The sequence below is a fragment of the Notothenia rossii genome, assembly GCF_949606895.1.
Source record: "Notothenia rossii genome assembly, chromosome: 2".
Classification (NCBI taxonomy): Eukaryota; Metazoa; Chordata; class Actinopteri; order Perciformes; family Nototheniidae; genus Notothenia; species Notothenia rossii.
In genome coordinates, this window is record NC_136904.1 from 78,358,002 (window position 1) to 78,374,407 (window position 16,406).

The 16,406-nt window shown below is 38.9% G+C and overlaps 1 long non-coding RNA gene across 2 annotated transcripts in view; it reads right to left on the bottom strand.

Moving 5' to 3' along the window:
• Positions 1-3,716: 3,716 nt before the first annotated feature.
• Positions 3,717-16,406, bottom strand: part of LOC307028176 — a 38,529-nt gene continuing 25,839 nt past the window's right edge. Inside the window, exons 3-4 of one of the 2 annotated variants that reach the window (XR_013804865.1) lie at positions 5,069-5,115; positions 3,717-4,981 (exon numbers count right to left, since the gene is read on the bottom strand). This is a non-coding gene — a long non-coding RNA (uncharacterized lncRNA). Of the gene's footprint in view, positions 4,985-5,068; positions 5,116-16,406 lie in introns of both variants that reach the window. The other variant, XR_013804866.1, reaches the window with a different exon arrangement.

A 16,406-nucleotide genomic window follows, 5' to 3' on the forward strand; every position in this document is an offset into this window, starting at 1 on the left:
CAGGTAGTGTGAAGGCTCGCTGAGATTCCCAATAAAATGGACATTACAGGGAAAAACAACAGCCGGCCTCACAGAGGTGAATGTTGGGCACGTAGCACTCTTCCATCACACAATGTACCAGGGTTCACTGACTCTGCACTGTTTCAGGATTGCAGACTATAGAGCCACACTCAGGCAAACATCTTATTGAAAAAGCTAAAACGACGACAGTTCTCCCAATACATACTCCTCTGTGGAAAAAGAGCTCACTCAAACAGAAGAGTGACAATCAGATAATTTAGTGGTTGTGCAATGTTGTTAGAGATAAACTACATGGAATTACGTTAAATAAAACAGTAAAGGCTATTTGCTTCCTTTCTTTTGACAGGTGCAGAAGATAAAAGCCTGCTTTAAATAAGTGTTTAGTGTTTGTCCTTGAAAATTGTCGAGCAATATTCATGTGGTTTCCAAAAATGAAAGTATATGTAAATGGTTAATGTATAATGTAGGTTACATAAGCGTCGTCTTTATGCAGTAAATATTCCCACGAGCAATGAAAATAAATGCTCAAATCCATTTACATCCCTAATTTTCACATCCATTTAAGAGATGAATGCTTTGATACCATTGCAGTGTTTATCTGCAGTCTCTGGGGATTCATTAAAGTGAACACTCCTTTCAAAATATAATCTATTGCTTAATTAAACTTCCCAAAAATGAAATTTGAACCCACATATCTGGAGAGAAGTTACTGCTTTGTTTTTCCCTCATTTGCACAATATTTTAATGAACCACTTGCTAAGATATATCTCAATTTGCATGTAAATAAAGCTTTTCTTCAAGCACTTAACAGTTTTGATTTGGATGATGTGTTTTTTTTTGTGCTGGATAAACCTCAGAAGAATAAGGAATTCAAGCCTACTGACTTCTTAGTACATTTCACAGCTTCTAGCTCTGAAGCACATCATTACAATGTGTGAAATTTTAATCAGAGATGTTGTGAAGAAACAGCGAACAGCCAACGAACATAATTAATGTCCTCTGTCATAGAGATTATGATGGCACATTTGAATGTGTAAGTGTTTTAAAGAGCAAGGGGAAATGCATTAACTAAATTACATAGCATGACGTGAATGAGCCATCATGCTTTTCTGTCAGTTGATGTATGCACAGATATCCTTTATTATGGGATGCCATTACTTCCCTTTTAATTGAACAGCGTTTTGTTTGGCACCGGCCTACTGAACTTTGCGTCAGCCATGCATAATTTATATGCATGGCTTCCTCATATGTGTCACAATCAAAGCAGATTTAGAAAGCACAAGCACACATGGCTTTGTGTATATTGAATATACATTAAAGATAAAACAAAACAAGAAAACCATTGTATATTCTCAAATTATTTTAAAGTGTTTACAGGGGAATATTAATGATAACTGATATACTAATATGTTTATAAGATATTGGACTGAATTAAGCCACAGCTTCATTGTAAGAGATGCTGTTGCCTGGACAATGTGCGCTATAATGCTCACTTGCTCATTAAAATGCAAATTGTGCATATGCTTTCACTTTCCAGTAATAATCCAGACTCAGACTGTTTATCCAATCTTTAACTACACTATAAAGACAAGCCAGGGTTTACAATGTGCTGCTAAGACCAGGCGTATGCACAGACACATGCACCCACTTGCCCTTAAACACACACACACAAACACACACACATGCACACATTCAGGGTTATTATCACCGTGCCACACACTCACACACACATAGATTAATATAGTTTGAAGATCAGGCTAAAAGTACTCAAAGTACTTCAAAACTATACTTGACTGAAGCACAATTCAGGACTCATTGTCAAGGACCAAGTTTAATGCAAATTTAGGAATATTTTTGGATACCGGCTATCCTTTAAAATAAAATGAAAAATTGCTTTAAAATAAAGGCTATACATTTGAAGAGTCTTGGCTCACAACCATTGTATCACTGGAATTCACCGGAATAAGCAAACACTGGTCCAATACATAATCACATGCAGAGATAATGCTGCTAAGTTATCCCAGTGGTCACATTGTGGATGTCGTTAATGTGTCACTAATGTGTGTGTGAGGCAGGGAGAGAAAGGGAGAGAGAGAGGGAGATTTTTGCAAGGGAAGACTGTACACTTGGCACGGTGCCCAACAGTTGCCAGGGCCGTACTCTTCTTTCTGTCACCAGCGTTTGTTTCACAAGCTTCCTAATCAATTGGAATGCAGCCCCTGAAATAGAACTTGGCACCAGACTCCACTCCTCTTTTGTGCCTGCTGGTCCATTCTCAGAGAATACCGCCCGTCACCCATGCCACTTCCCAATTCCCCCCTTTAAGAGGGTAAGCAGAGAGGACATTAAACACATTTTACATTATTGGCCTGCCAGCTTGTAAGACGAGGACTCCTACTGTACAATAATTTACTCTGGAGTTGTTTGCAGCAAGTGTTCTGCCAGGTGTGTGTCCTTTTGTGTCCGGTTGACAGGCAATGTTAATGAAATCAGAGATGATGGCAGGGAGAATAAAGAGGACCCGTTAGGTTTGTCAGTGAACACTCTCACAAGGAGAACTGGAGCAACTGCATTCATTCTAATTTACCTAAGACAGCACTGAGTGGGATCAACACCCAATGTACACTGTTATTCGTCCATTTGATACATTGTCAGGCACTGTGTTGTAAATTGCTGATTTCTCTCACAATACATAAACTGTGGATAAACAACCCCCAGCAGGAAACCTGAAGACTGATATATAGGCTGTTGCATCAGCCTCTGCATGTTGCCATGTGCTCCCCAACTAATCAAGGGCAACCCGCTTCTAACTGTGTCCGTCTTGGCCTGCCAACGGATTCATCACTGGCTGGGTTAAACAGGAATAAAACACATTAGTGTCATGTTCGACTGATAGAGAGAAGTGGCTGGATTGGCTCTCCGCAATTGTAAAAGTCTGACTGCGTATTGATTTGTGCAACATAAATCTTGTTTTCCGTCTGCGCTAGTGAATCAGTCGTGACCCCTTGGGTTAACAAACATTGTCGAGGCTTTCAGCTGGTGTGTGAGCCAACAACGCCCATGCATTGCAATAGCCATGCCCCATCTTGTCATTTCTCAGCCTGCCTGGCTTTACTAATTGCTGGCAATCAACAGACAATATGATGGGGCTAGAAGAGGTGGTGGGTTTCTTGTGGTTTTTGGCTCTAACAAGGAGGTTTTGAGGCTCCTGCAGCCAAAAACTATCAACAATGGATGTGAATTGGTCAGCAGGAGTCTGTGAGTTACAACCTGGATTAATTGGCACAAGGGGATCCAGCATGGCTAGCGCCAGATCACATTAAGCTGATGAGATTTGACTCAGTAAACTTTCACAAAGGCAAATCCCTCGTTACAGAGGCTGAATGGCACTACAGCATTAAACATAGCTTTTTTCTGTAAATCCACTTGTGAAAAGAAATTAAAATACAGTGTCATATGAGCTGCTGCACAATATGCATTTACAGGGAAAACTTGGAAAACAGTTGTGTCTTTTACAAAAGGGCACCATTAGCTTGAGACTAAAGGTAAAGTATAGGCTGAGCTATATAATGACTTCAATATTTTGCCGGTCCCCTATGTCTACTTTTTGTTTTAATAAACCATGGAGACATCAGGTGTTAAATTGTTTAATCTTTCAGTGCTATATGAAATCCATTTGTTTGTGGGCTTGGAAGATTATCATTGAGAAAGTAATTACATTATAACAGGTGCCATCATCATCATTTATCTTTCTGACATTTAAAGACTCACTAAATGCCAGACTATTCCTCAGAGACCGGGAGCTTGATCATATGTGCTGTTCAAACATTTTTAATTACAGGATCTTTAAATTCGAATAGAGTCCATCTGCAAACTCTATCGCAAAGGGAAGCTTACGACGAAGCATGTGAATAACCTTGGTATGGTCTTTACAAAAGAGTTCAAACGCTGTAAATGGGAAATGTTTTGTTTCCTTTTTATTTAGGCAATCTGCTTGAACAAGTGATCAAGTTAATCCCATGAAATTGGACACACATGGGTCCGGTAGCAAGTGCTTAAGAAGGCATAAATGTTCATAAGTACAATTGGCTAACATTAATCCGTACGCCTGCTGAGAGGGAGGTCTGTGCTTGTGTGAGTTTGTGTGTGAGTTTGTGTGTGCGTCGGGAGAGAGAATTGAGTTAGTTAAAGAGAGAGAGGATAGCAGAATTAAACAGTGAGATATAGAAAAGGGGGATGGCGTGTCTCTGGAGGCCCCCACACCAGTGCTCACCCTGCTGCCAGGCACGCTACACACACCAGAGACCTTATTTACCCAGCAGCCCCAAAGAGGCCTGGGCCCCAGATCTTATTTACTCAGAGCCTAGGCAACCATCAGGTGCTGAGGGGATCTGGCCAGCAGCAAAAGCAAATACCCCAGATCAAAACCAACCATGGAGGAAGAAAGGGGCGCTCAGCCAAAGTCTTGGTCAAGCACTAATGTTTACTCTTTGGTTTGAAGTGCTATGGATGGACTCCATTTGAAGAGCTCCAAATTGACACCCACACCCTGCACCCCCTTTAAAAAAAAAGAAAAAGGAAGGAAATCTGATGGCTACCACTGTCTCATATCCATATGTCTGGAATACCTGCGGTAATGTGGACTTTTCTCTTCTTTTAAACCAGCACTGCCACCGGTCTTCAGGATCAGACATGGTGTCGGGGGAAAGAGAGATGAAGACGGAAAAAAAGCCCAGCTAATGACTAGCTCTTATGCATCAGTGCACTTACTAATGAGCTTCCAGGGAGAGGCTGGCAGAGCCGGAGCGAAGGCTGAGCCGGGATGTGAGAGGCCTGGGCCATCACTTCCCCGCTGTGATCCCTGCCTTCCCACTCACAAGGAGCCCCGGCTCCCAGCCACTAATGAGTGTTAGAGGGAGAGTCCAAGCTCGCGTCCACCTGCCAGCCTTCAGAGCCCAGCCTGCTGCAAGACAGTAGGGGTCAGACGCATTCCTGAGCTCTTAATAATTTACATCATATTGATTTCCTCACTGTTAGACACTCTCACCTGCATGGGCTCTCACTTCCACTTTTTCTCTCTCTGCTTCTCTCTCCCTGAAATAAGCACATTCCACCAGAGAGAGGAGTTAGAACGATACAAAAGCATGTAACTTTGCCCTGGCTCCAAACCACTTAAATACAACATTCAATTTAATAGATTGTGGACAATGTCTGTGTCAGTGGGGACAGTGGGCACTCTGTGTATGTCAACTACTGGAGCATGGGCCTTTAAAATGTAAGGCTCATATTGTACTTACAAAGAAGGTATTTTTGCACATAAAACATTTTGCACCATATAAGGAGAAATACTTTTAACTTTCTTTGACATTCTAAAAACAAAGGACACCAATTACCCCCTATTTGCATTCTTACCGGATTCCAGTTAAAAAAGGGACGGACTTCTTCACAAAGAAGTTATCAAACCTAAAAAGAAGGGGCCAAATCAAAAGGTACAACATTTGCAAGAATGAAAATAAATTATGCAGTTTGTATTCTGCTTAACCTCTAATCAGACTCAGAGAAGAGGACATTAGTATTCTCTCTTTGTCAATATGATGATCTGTATACTCAATCCTTTAAATATTCATTAGCTGAGAACATAGAGTTCTCCTTACTCTGATTCATAATTCAAATGATATGAATGTTACATAGGTATGGGACCATTTCCCCCCTCACAAGTACAACTTTCCATCATCAGTGCCACACTTAAGAATGACTTTTAACACTGGCCACCTTTCTTCATTGGAGAAGCAACTTCAAAGTGTACTTACTCACTAAGAATACACCCAACTAGGAGGGATTTACATTAAATTAACACAATTGTTCACAAGTTTTAATCATATTTAAATGCATGCAGTTCATCTATCTATCTATCTATTTGTCTGTGTCTTTCTATCCATCACTACTGTCTCAGTCTACACATCTTTGGTCAGGATTTGTCTCTGGCTCTCTCTGTAGTTCTCACCCTGCCTCTGGCAAGCCTAGACAGGCTTATAACCTCCCTCTGTTAATTCCCAGTGTGGTAATCCAACACACACTGCGCCACAGGTTTGGTGTCTCCAGTCAGGTCACTCAATAAGCATCAGTCTGAAGTTATCCAGTAATATAACAGTAAGCTTGATATAAGAGTTACAGTTGAAAGATTGTTTGCATGCATGTATCATGATCTGTATCCTCTTCCATGCATAACTTTTGAAGCCTGGTGCAAATGTCATGCTGTAGTTTGTAGGTTATATGAAAATGCATCACAGTAAGGGATCTCACATTTGAAAGAAATTGTTTATTTCGGGTTTGGACATTTTCCAATTCATATAATATACAGCCAAGCATTTCAACAATAAAACAAATAAAACAGGTTGGCTGGTTTTCTGCTCCGTCTTCCTATTGGAGTTATTTCTTGGTCAACACTGCCCTCTTCTGTTAGTCTGACATGCACATGCCAGTATATATACATATTACTCAAATTATCTGAGCTTATTCTTTTAAATAAAATGTGTATGATTGTAGTCTTATTTGTGTTCTTTATTTTCTATAAAGATAATTTGTTATAATAGCACATAAAGGTTGGCATCAGGTGTCATTGCAGTTTATATCAAAGTTTGTTTTTTTGGTAGATGCGTCATGACTTCCCAACAGTGTCTGTTAATAAAACATGCCGATGACAATGAATATGGTAAAAGAAGATTTATTCAATCTCATCTAAAAAAACGACATCAACTCCTGATAACCGACATACTGTATGACAGAGAAGGCTTGAAGAAAAAAGGAAAAAAGTATAAACATCTAATTTAATGTCAGTAGATAAACTGTCCATAAACCATGACATTCATTTGTTATGAGGCATTTATTTATTGCCCATCAGTTGCAATAATGTAGGAATTGTATGTTTTACTTTTGTTCTCAGTGTTCTATTTGGTAGAAAATTAAGTATGTTTACAACACACATTCAAACATAGCTCATTGCATGGCAACTGTACCTCTTTTTCCCCACGAATAAAAGGGTTAATAAATAACATTTTTTTTAAAATAGCATCACCATGAAAATTACACAACCGTAATGTTTTATCTATTAATGTGTTTTTTGCTACACAGTGGTTCTGTACAAAATTAATTCAGATCAAATGTATTATATATATATATAATAGGCTTGTATATTACATTACATTACATTTAGCTGACGCTTTTATCCAAAGCGACTTACAATAAGTACATTCGACCAGGAAGATACAACACTGAAGAAAACAGAATCATATAAGGACATCAGGTTTCATAGAGCCAAACATTTCAAGTGCTACTCAACTGGCTTTAGATAAGCCAGTCCTTTATTAGTCTATAAGTGCTCTGTTAGCAGTACTTTGTTAGTAATTCTATCGCTCGAAGTGGAGTCGAAAGAGATGAGTTTTCAGTCTGCGCCGGAAGATGTGCAAGCTATCTGCTGTCCTGATTTCAATGGGGAGCTCATTCCACCATTTTGAAGCCAGGATAGCAAACCCACGTATAAAAATAAATCTTAAGTATTTCCAAACCCCATTTGACCAACATGTTTACAAGAGGAGTGCTTTAAAGTCAGCTTATTATGACCTTGTTTACCCCTAGTTTAACCACATTACAACAGTGTGAATTCAAATTGTGGGCCTCCAGAAGGTCAACATAGTGAGGTCAGTAGATTTCATTAATTCCTTCGTTGCAGCCTCCCCCTCCCTCTGGAACCCCCTCCCCCCAGTCACATCCAAAAGGCTAACACTCTTGAAATCTCTCAAAACTCACTTATTCACTCTAGCTTTCAATCTCTAAAAATCATAAACTTTTGTTTTTGTGGTTCTGTTCGGAGCTGATGTGAAGTAAAGAGTCTTTGAGCGCTATACAAATCTTATGTATTATTATTATTATTATTATTATTATTATTATTATTATTATTATTATTATTATTATTATTATTATTAGGGATGCACCGAATATTCGGCCACCAAAAATTATCGGCCGAAAATGGTTAAAAAGGCCCTTTCGGCTTTCGGCCGAATATAAATATCACCGAATGTCAGAGAACAGGGTTACGTTGATCATACTCCGCATATTTGTCCGGGTGTTTTGATTTTAAGTGGTGGAATAATCCCGAAGTGGTGAAAGTCTTTGCAGTTACACGCCCTCGAGAAATGTCAGCTGAACACGTTTTACAAATCGCAATCCGCGCCTCTTTCTCTGATATTTTGAAATATCTCCAAGCGGCAGAAATATTGGCTGTGAGCCAGCCGCGAGCATGGTCACGCGCCTTGCTTGTCGCCGCGTTTTGATTACGTCATCACAACAACACGTCAGATTACCAAATTTATAGGTGCATTTGTTGTTGTTGAAGGCCTGGCTGTTACAGTCTTTATTTACACTATTTTGTTGTAGGCTTACTGGCCTAGATGTTTATGTAGTTTTAAAGCACCTTGGCTTTGTTCTGAATGAACTTTGTTGTAGTTATCCTACAGAGAAAAGAAAATGCACTTGACTTGGAATTAAAGTACTGTATGCATTCAAAAGTGCTGAATAAATGTTTTATGGACCCATAATAGTGATTATTATTTAAGTTAAGTTTTGCCATAATCATGTCTTTTTCCATAATCAGGTAGCTGAACAACATTGTTAAAAAAAAATGTATACATTATATATATATATATAATATATTTCTATTAATCATTTTCGGCCTTTCGGCATTCGGCCAACTGTTTCCTATTTTCGGTATCGGTTTCGGCCAAGAATTTCCCATTCGGTGCACCCCTAATTATTATAACACTATTTCCGTTAGCAGGCCAAACTCTAGAACTGGCTGTAGGCCTTCGCACAGTAGATGTAGGGTTGTGTAAATGTCTTTCTAAGGGCAAAGGTAAAACTCTTCATTTTACTACTCTTTGATGGCCAATATACTCAACTGCACTAGTTTTACCTGCACAATACACTACAGCACGGATACTCAAATACAAATCTTAAAGGTCCAACATTTTTTTTTCAATAAGACAAAGGTCCGTTTATTAGGGTCATCCAAACTTTTAAACAATTGCAACAAGATTCTTAACACGAGGTTACAAAAACAAAAATAATCTGTATGCAGCAGTTTTCATTGTTATTGTGTCTGTGCTTGATCCCTCAGAGTCACAGTGTAAGAGCTGCACAGTTATGAATAAAGGCAGCTGCACCTTCTTTCATTCAGCATTCCCATTATTGCTTTATAAATGTCTTGCCCCCTTCAGTTTCCACTGAGGTTCGTCAGGCCCAACACATCTTCAACAAACTCCCCCTTTGCCTCATCATAAAATCTCACAAACACCAGCAACTGAGCATTGTCAGTAGTGTCAGTGGACTCATCCACAGCTAAGGAAATGCACTGTGCATTTTGTATTCCATCACAAAGCTGATTAATCAAATCACCAGCCAGTATTTATGTTCTTCTGGTTGCTGTGGAATCTGAGAGGGGTATTTGCTTGATTTGACCTGTTATTTCCTCTTTGTGTTTGCCTTCACATGGTCTCCATCACTTCAGTCATGAATTATTTTATACTTCAGTTATTATCCAGTGGAATGCCCTTACCTACTGGCCTAGTTAAATCAAAGTGGTTACTTTTTTTTGGCTGGGCAGTGTAGTTTTACACACCGTCTTATTTGACTTTCTCAGGACATAAAAATGTTCTTTGGGGGCAGACCCCCACAAAGAAAAAAATATATTTACACACGTAAGGTCATCATCTTAACAGTTTTGTATGCTCATCCGTGAGCAGAGCATCAAGTTGACATGTCTATTACAGCTGAATGCGGCGATTACCATTTTGTTAAGCAAAACGCCTCACAAACGTATTAAGGTCAACAGCTTTACTGCGTTTTGATTCAATGCTGAGTACAGCCAAATTTGACACTCTCTTCTCTGTCATTGTAGACCGCAAATACCTCATTCCTTCAGTACTCGGGTCCGAATGCTTCTAGTTTTGCGCCGTACCGTTCAATAAAATCGCCACCAATCATATTTCCACGCTCGCGCCAGGACCGGGGGAGGGGTTTACAAGACGTGCCTCTTGTGCTGCATTCACTTGCACTCGGACATTAGAGACTTTCTCTCATAAATGTCCGATGAGCCACAACTTTTCTTTCAAAACAAAGCTGCCAACTGGGGTGTCACTGGCAGCTGGGGTGGCAAGGCCTATTGTTAGGGTGGCAGTTGCCACCCCATGCCACCCCGGTAGGTGAAAAAAAAGGCTACTAGCTACACTACAGTACAGACGCAACTAGATGAGCTGTTAACTCTCGCTCTGACTTTTTTTTTTACTCAGACAGGTTGAAAGAGACGAGACACGCATTTTCCCCTCCCGCAATCCGCAAAGACCCGCCCTACTGTGCCTCTGATTTGCAGACTGTTGGTGGGGGGAAAAAACGCTGACAGGATGCTGAATGTGATTGGACCAATGCATTGACAGACACACACAGACAGTGGAACAGTCGTACATGCAGAGCGCTGTTTGCAGTGGACATAGCGGAGAATTTTGTCTCGTTGCGTTGTGGCGATGTATCACAGATAACACATATAATAATACATATGAAAAGTATAATTTGCTCAGAGTCCAGAGACAGTTGTGGTTCGGTCCGGATCCGGACCAGAGTCCGGACTTCTAGGATGCCTGCACTACAGTAAACGTGTCAGTTCAGTGACAACTTGAATACGGCCAGCTAAAATCATGCCATTGCGCATGCTCTCGCGGTAATGCGTTATCGCAGTACCTTTACGATAGAGGGGCGAAGTCACGCCCATCTACTTCCGGTCCATGGGACCTTATTTCGGAAAAATTATGTATTGAAGTCAATGGAGAGAGAAAACTTATCTTTCGATCCCGTTTGAATTGTGCCATGAATTACACATATGATGTTTGTCAATCTTAAAAAATAATTTCCATGTCAAAAAAGTCACAGTTTGTCGTAAAACTGTTGAAATATAAGACTATGAAAGATACGCAACTAGAAAGACTACAAATCCCAGTCGCGTAAGTGTGTCACTTAACTGATGTCACAATTGTTTTCCTCCACTAAAATAAGATAACTTTAACAAAATAACTGTGCGCTTAGGTCGTGGGTCAGGTTGTTATCATACCAGCAATGGGTCTTGCTCGTTCCTTCGCTTCCAGTCTGATGAAAGGACCAGGAGTGGCTGGATCAAGTTAGCTACCTAGCTAGTAGCAAGCACGTTAGTTAGCATTACAGCCGGCTTAGCCTTTTCATTTTTATTAGCCTTAACATGAAGTAACATTAAGTAACCCAATATGTTCAACAGTAAGAGTAGTCATATTTTGTGAACCCTTAGAAGAATACTGTCACACCGATGTGATCATTCTATAATACACCATTTAAGCCCGGGGGAGAAATGCTAACGCTAACGCTACATTAGCATCGGCGATCTTTTCTACTTCATGCTATCTGCACAAATGGTTGACATTAAACATTAAAAAGATCAGGCAGCCCATAAGAAATTTTACCAGTGTACCATAGTATGTACCATGGTATACCATGGTACTACCATGGTACTACCATGGTACCTCAGATTTTACCATAGTGTACCATAGTACGTACCATGGTACTACCATGGTACCTCAGATGTTAACATAGTGTACCATAGTACGTACCATAGTGTACCATATTACGTACCATATTACGTACCATGGTATACCATGGTACCTCAGATGTTACCATAGTGTACCATAGTGTACCATAGTACGTACCATGGTACTACCATGGTACCTCAGATGTTACCATGATGCATACCATGGTATAACCCTGGTACATACCGTCGTACAACAGCTGTTACCATGGTACGTACCATGGTATCTCCGATACTATAGTACATGCCGCGGTACCTCAGATAACTGGTACTCCATAGAGTATTCAAATGGTACTACAGACATTACCATGGTATGTATCATGATAATCACTCAAGTCCCATTGTATGCATTTTTTTTTAAATGTGAATGCAAGTCTTATACCTTGTTTAGTATTTTTCATTGCTGGTTTTAGTTGGTTTCACTTTAGGTAAAATATATTTTCATCTTCTTTTTCAACACATCTTCACACAAAATAGCCAAAGAATTACACTTTAGATAAAGATGTTCTCCATGTTGTTATTGAATGAGACAACTGAGTTCATATAGCGCTTCAATGTGGCGTTTTACTCACATATTTAGAAATAGCCATACAGATTTACCCAGTCACAGACACAAATACACATGCATTACAAAATATAGTTAATGATCAAACAGTGAGTTATAAAAAAACAATAATAGTATAAATAAAAACACATTTAAATCATCATATATGTGCAGACAAATTGAGTCCCAACAGTTTGTGCTAGCCCTCAACATTTAACTTGTCTCGAACCAAGGCATTTTCATCACATATAGCTTACCCCCATGTTCAATTGCAATACATTTAGCTATGATGTCTTCACATGTCAATACACACAATTCATTGGAGATCTTTACTTTTACAAGACATTTTGCAACACCAGTTTGTCTTTCTGGAACAAAGTGGACCTGCACAAATTATACCATTTCATGGTTTGGATCTTCCCCCCCGTCCTCTGATGACCCTCCAGACTGAGAGACAGCAAAAGGCTATAAGATAAGATGGATCTTTATAGGGAACAGGTGTTAGCATGCAGCAACAAAATATATTTAAATGGGAAGGTAGCATTGCGGATGAAAGTATGTGCATAAAGTGAAAAATAATGCTAACTATAAGTTATAAAATAACTCCTGATACATTTTGTTAAATATTTGTAACTTAACTTCTTTTGTGTCGGATAAATCTGTATTCTCATCATCATAGAAAACTGTGTTGTCTCTTACTGCTACCTGTAATGTGGCAAAGGTCATGGATTTTAACAGAATACATTTTTTTTTTTAATAAGTAAAACAATCCCTGCATGTTTATGTTGTACCATTTCATGTTGTTGATATGTTCCTTCGTCGTCTGCAGCCATCTCTACTTCATCGTCACTCTGAGAGACAGAAAAGTTGAAATCAAATTAATTCAATAAAAAAGAGGGGCTATTCCTGAGACAGGCATCATAAAAAGAGCATTCAAACAGGATACAAAGACAGTACATGACGGACGAACGATGACCTTGTGGCAATGCAGTGGCAATACATAAAAATAAAAAAAATCAGTGACCAAGTAGCAGAGTCACAGTTAAGTCCGCCAGTGAGTCCAATTTCTTAAGTCTGTGGATCAGTCAATGCAAAAAACTACCATTTCATGATGTGGATCCTCCCCTTTGTCATCTGATGTCCCGCCAGAATGGTGATCAGCCTGAGTTAAAGCAAAAGGCTACACAATAACTATCCTGATAATATGATTTTAATTAATCTAACACAACCTCATCGTCACTGTAATACATTATACTCTCACCCACCATTCGATCTTCATTTGAAGCTTCATCACTGGATGAGTCAGAGTCTTTAAATTGATCAAATCACACAGCTGTTACACAGACATTTATACACACATTGATTGTGGGCATTTTAATTTGGCATCTCAGCAAAAAGCTAGGATTGGTTTATACTGTATATGTCTCAGCTTTAGAGTCAATATTGATTTTATATGTTTTATAACGTAATTTACATATTGCCCTACTGCTATCAAAATAGGAATAATAGCAGTACACGAAGTGAATCTATAAATGTAGGCCTACATCTAAAAAACGTTTCAAATTGTTGTAGTATACTCTGCTATAATTCGTTGAATACAGTAATGTGAGACAAAAACCACCAAATGAAATACGTCTTATATTGGCAGTTCATCCCGTTCGTCCAATATGAAAGGAAAACCCGTCCTTACCTGTCACAAATTGTGCCTCCATACGGGTCCTCCGGTACCGTTTTGTAGTGCTGGGAATATCTACCTAAATCTGACAAATATCTTTTGTACATTCTCAGGTTTTCTCTCTTTTTGTGAATGAGAATCAAAATTAAAGAACTTTTTACCAGGCACGGATTATTCTGCCGCTGAGGGTAGCTGTTGAGTGGTGAGTGACGTGCGCGTGCCCAATTTTCGCCTGGTGGTTCCCGCTTCTCTAGCGTTGCTAGGATACAGACCGCATTGCCAACTGCAATCTCCGGATTGTAATCACTTTGTTGCCACTACTTAGAGCTACTTTTGAACACAAAAATGTACGGGTTCTATGAATTTAGCAATGATACAATCAAAGTTGGATTTCATTGAGGGGGAGTACGATCCTGAATTAGACAAGGAGTATCTTGTCTGGTGGCCCCAAAATGGGAAAAAGATGGCTTGGACTGCGAAAGTGTTATCAACTGGCGGTACGTTTGCATATTTAAATAGATCATACATGTACAGCTTATCATTATTATTATTATTATTATTATTATTATTATTATTATTATTAACAGTGGTTAGGCCTATGTTTTATTTCTTAATATATAGCAGTGGCGTCTGGTCAATAGAGGTGCTATGGAAAGTTTTATATTTATAATAAGTACTGTTTAGTATATCAAATCTAAACCGTTATATGTTTCATTAGAATCATTACCCTCTCTCGTCTGGGAATTAAGCACCCAAGCGCAGCTGCAGCCAACCGCTGACCGTTGCTACCCGAAAAATATGGCACCACATTTCAGCCAATCAGCGTCCTCAGATCTGTTAAATGAAAGGCGCTCTATAATCCGTTCTAAAGTTATTATTAAAAATAAAAAATACAGTTTTTTATCTAAGAAAGTGTTGCCCATTGGAAACAGTAATTAGTAAAAATATAATTATATTCTTCAGAAAGATTATATAAAAAAGCAGCCCTCCATAGTTCATTATCCTTCAGGTATAGCTCTCAGTTTCAAAAAGGTTGCAAACCCCTGGTATAAAATATGCCCCCATCCCCCCCATCTTCCACAGCCCCACCTAAAATATGTTTCACCAGCTGCCACTAATATATAGTTTAAATCACCTGGCTACATAGGTATTATCAGCTAAGTATCATAAGTATACTAATGGGTGTAGCATGACCATATGTTATATTTTCCTATACAGAGTATCATTACTAACATATTGTCATGTAAGCAGACAATGTGATTCACATACAAATGTTGATGTACCCTATACTGTATATATATATATATATATATATATATATGGATTGTACAAAGTATTAGGCTGAATATCTTTGTTGCTTCCAATAGATGACAAAGGTGCACTCCTCAAGATGAGGAACCGGCTGGTTGAAGGTAAAGAACCTTTGGAACAATCCGGGCCGATGGGAAAAGGCAAGAGGGCAAAGAAAAGGAGGCATTTTCTGGAGGACAACGACGACGTGGAACATTCAGAGGTGAGTTATTCAAAATCGAAACACCACCACTTTATGAAGATATACACACAACCACACACAAAAACAAATATTTATATATGTTGTTGTCTGTTCTCAGGAGAGACCAAGCAAAAAACCAAGGCCGGAGTCATCGTCATCCATAGACATTATCCAAAAATATAAGGATCTTCAGAAGGTATGTATCTGTTTTATACTAAGTCCAAAGTGCAGTGACCTAAATGTACCTAAACTGTGCAATACATACCTGGCTGCTAAATCCTCAAAACACAAGTACATTTATTTAGAACTAACTTTCCACACTGGCTTTTAAACCTAACCTTCTTTTTTTTAATGGTGTGCTTTTTGATAGGCCCAAGAGGTGAACACAAATAGTTACCAGAGGACGTTGGAGAGGGAGAATTATTCCCTCAGGAATGCTTTGAGCATCATTGAAGGTATGTTGATTTAACTGTGCTTGAGTAAAAGTAGAAGTACTCAGATCTTGTAGTAAAAGTAGAAGTACTCAGATCTTGTTCTTGAGTAAAAGTAGAAGTACTCAGATCTTGTACTTGAGTAAAAGTAGAATTACCAGAGTGTCAGAATACTCTGTTACAGTAAAAGTCCTGCATTCAAAATGTTCCTCAAGTAAAAGTAGAAAAGTATTATCATCAAAATATAGTTAAAGTAGCCACTGTATAGTCATTGTGCAGATTGGTCCATTTCAGAATAATATATATGATATGTTTTATAATGAAAGTGTTCTCAAAGCTGGTAAAGGTGCAGCTAGTTTGAATGACTTTGTATACTGCAGGGTAGCTTGTGGATTTACTCCAGGTGGAACTAAAGTCTGATTTAACACTTGATTATATTTCACATCATTCATCCACATCTGTAAAGTAACTAAAGGTATTAAATGCATGTAGTGGAGTAAAAGTACACCATTTACCTCTGAATTGTAGAGGAGTAGAAGTACAAAGTAGCAAAACATTGAAATACTTAAGTAAAGTACAAGTAT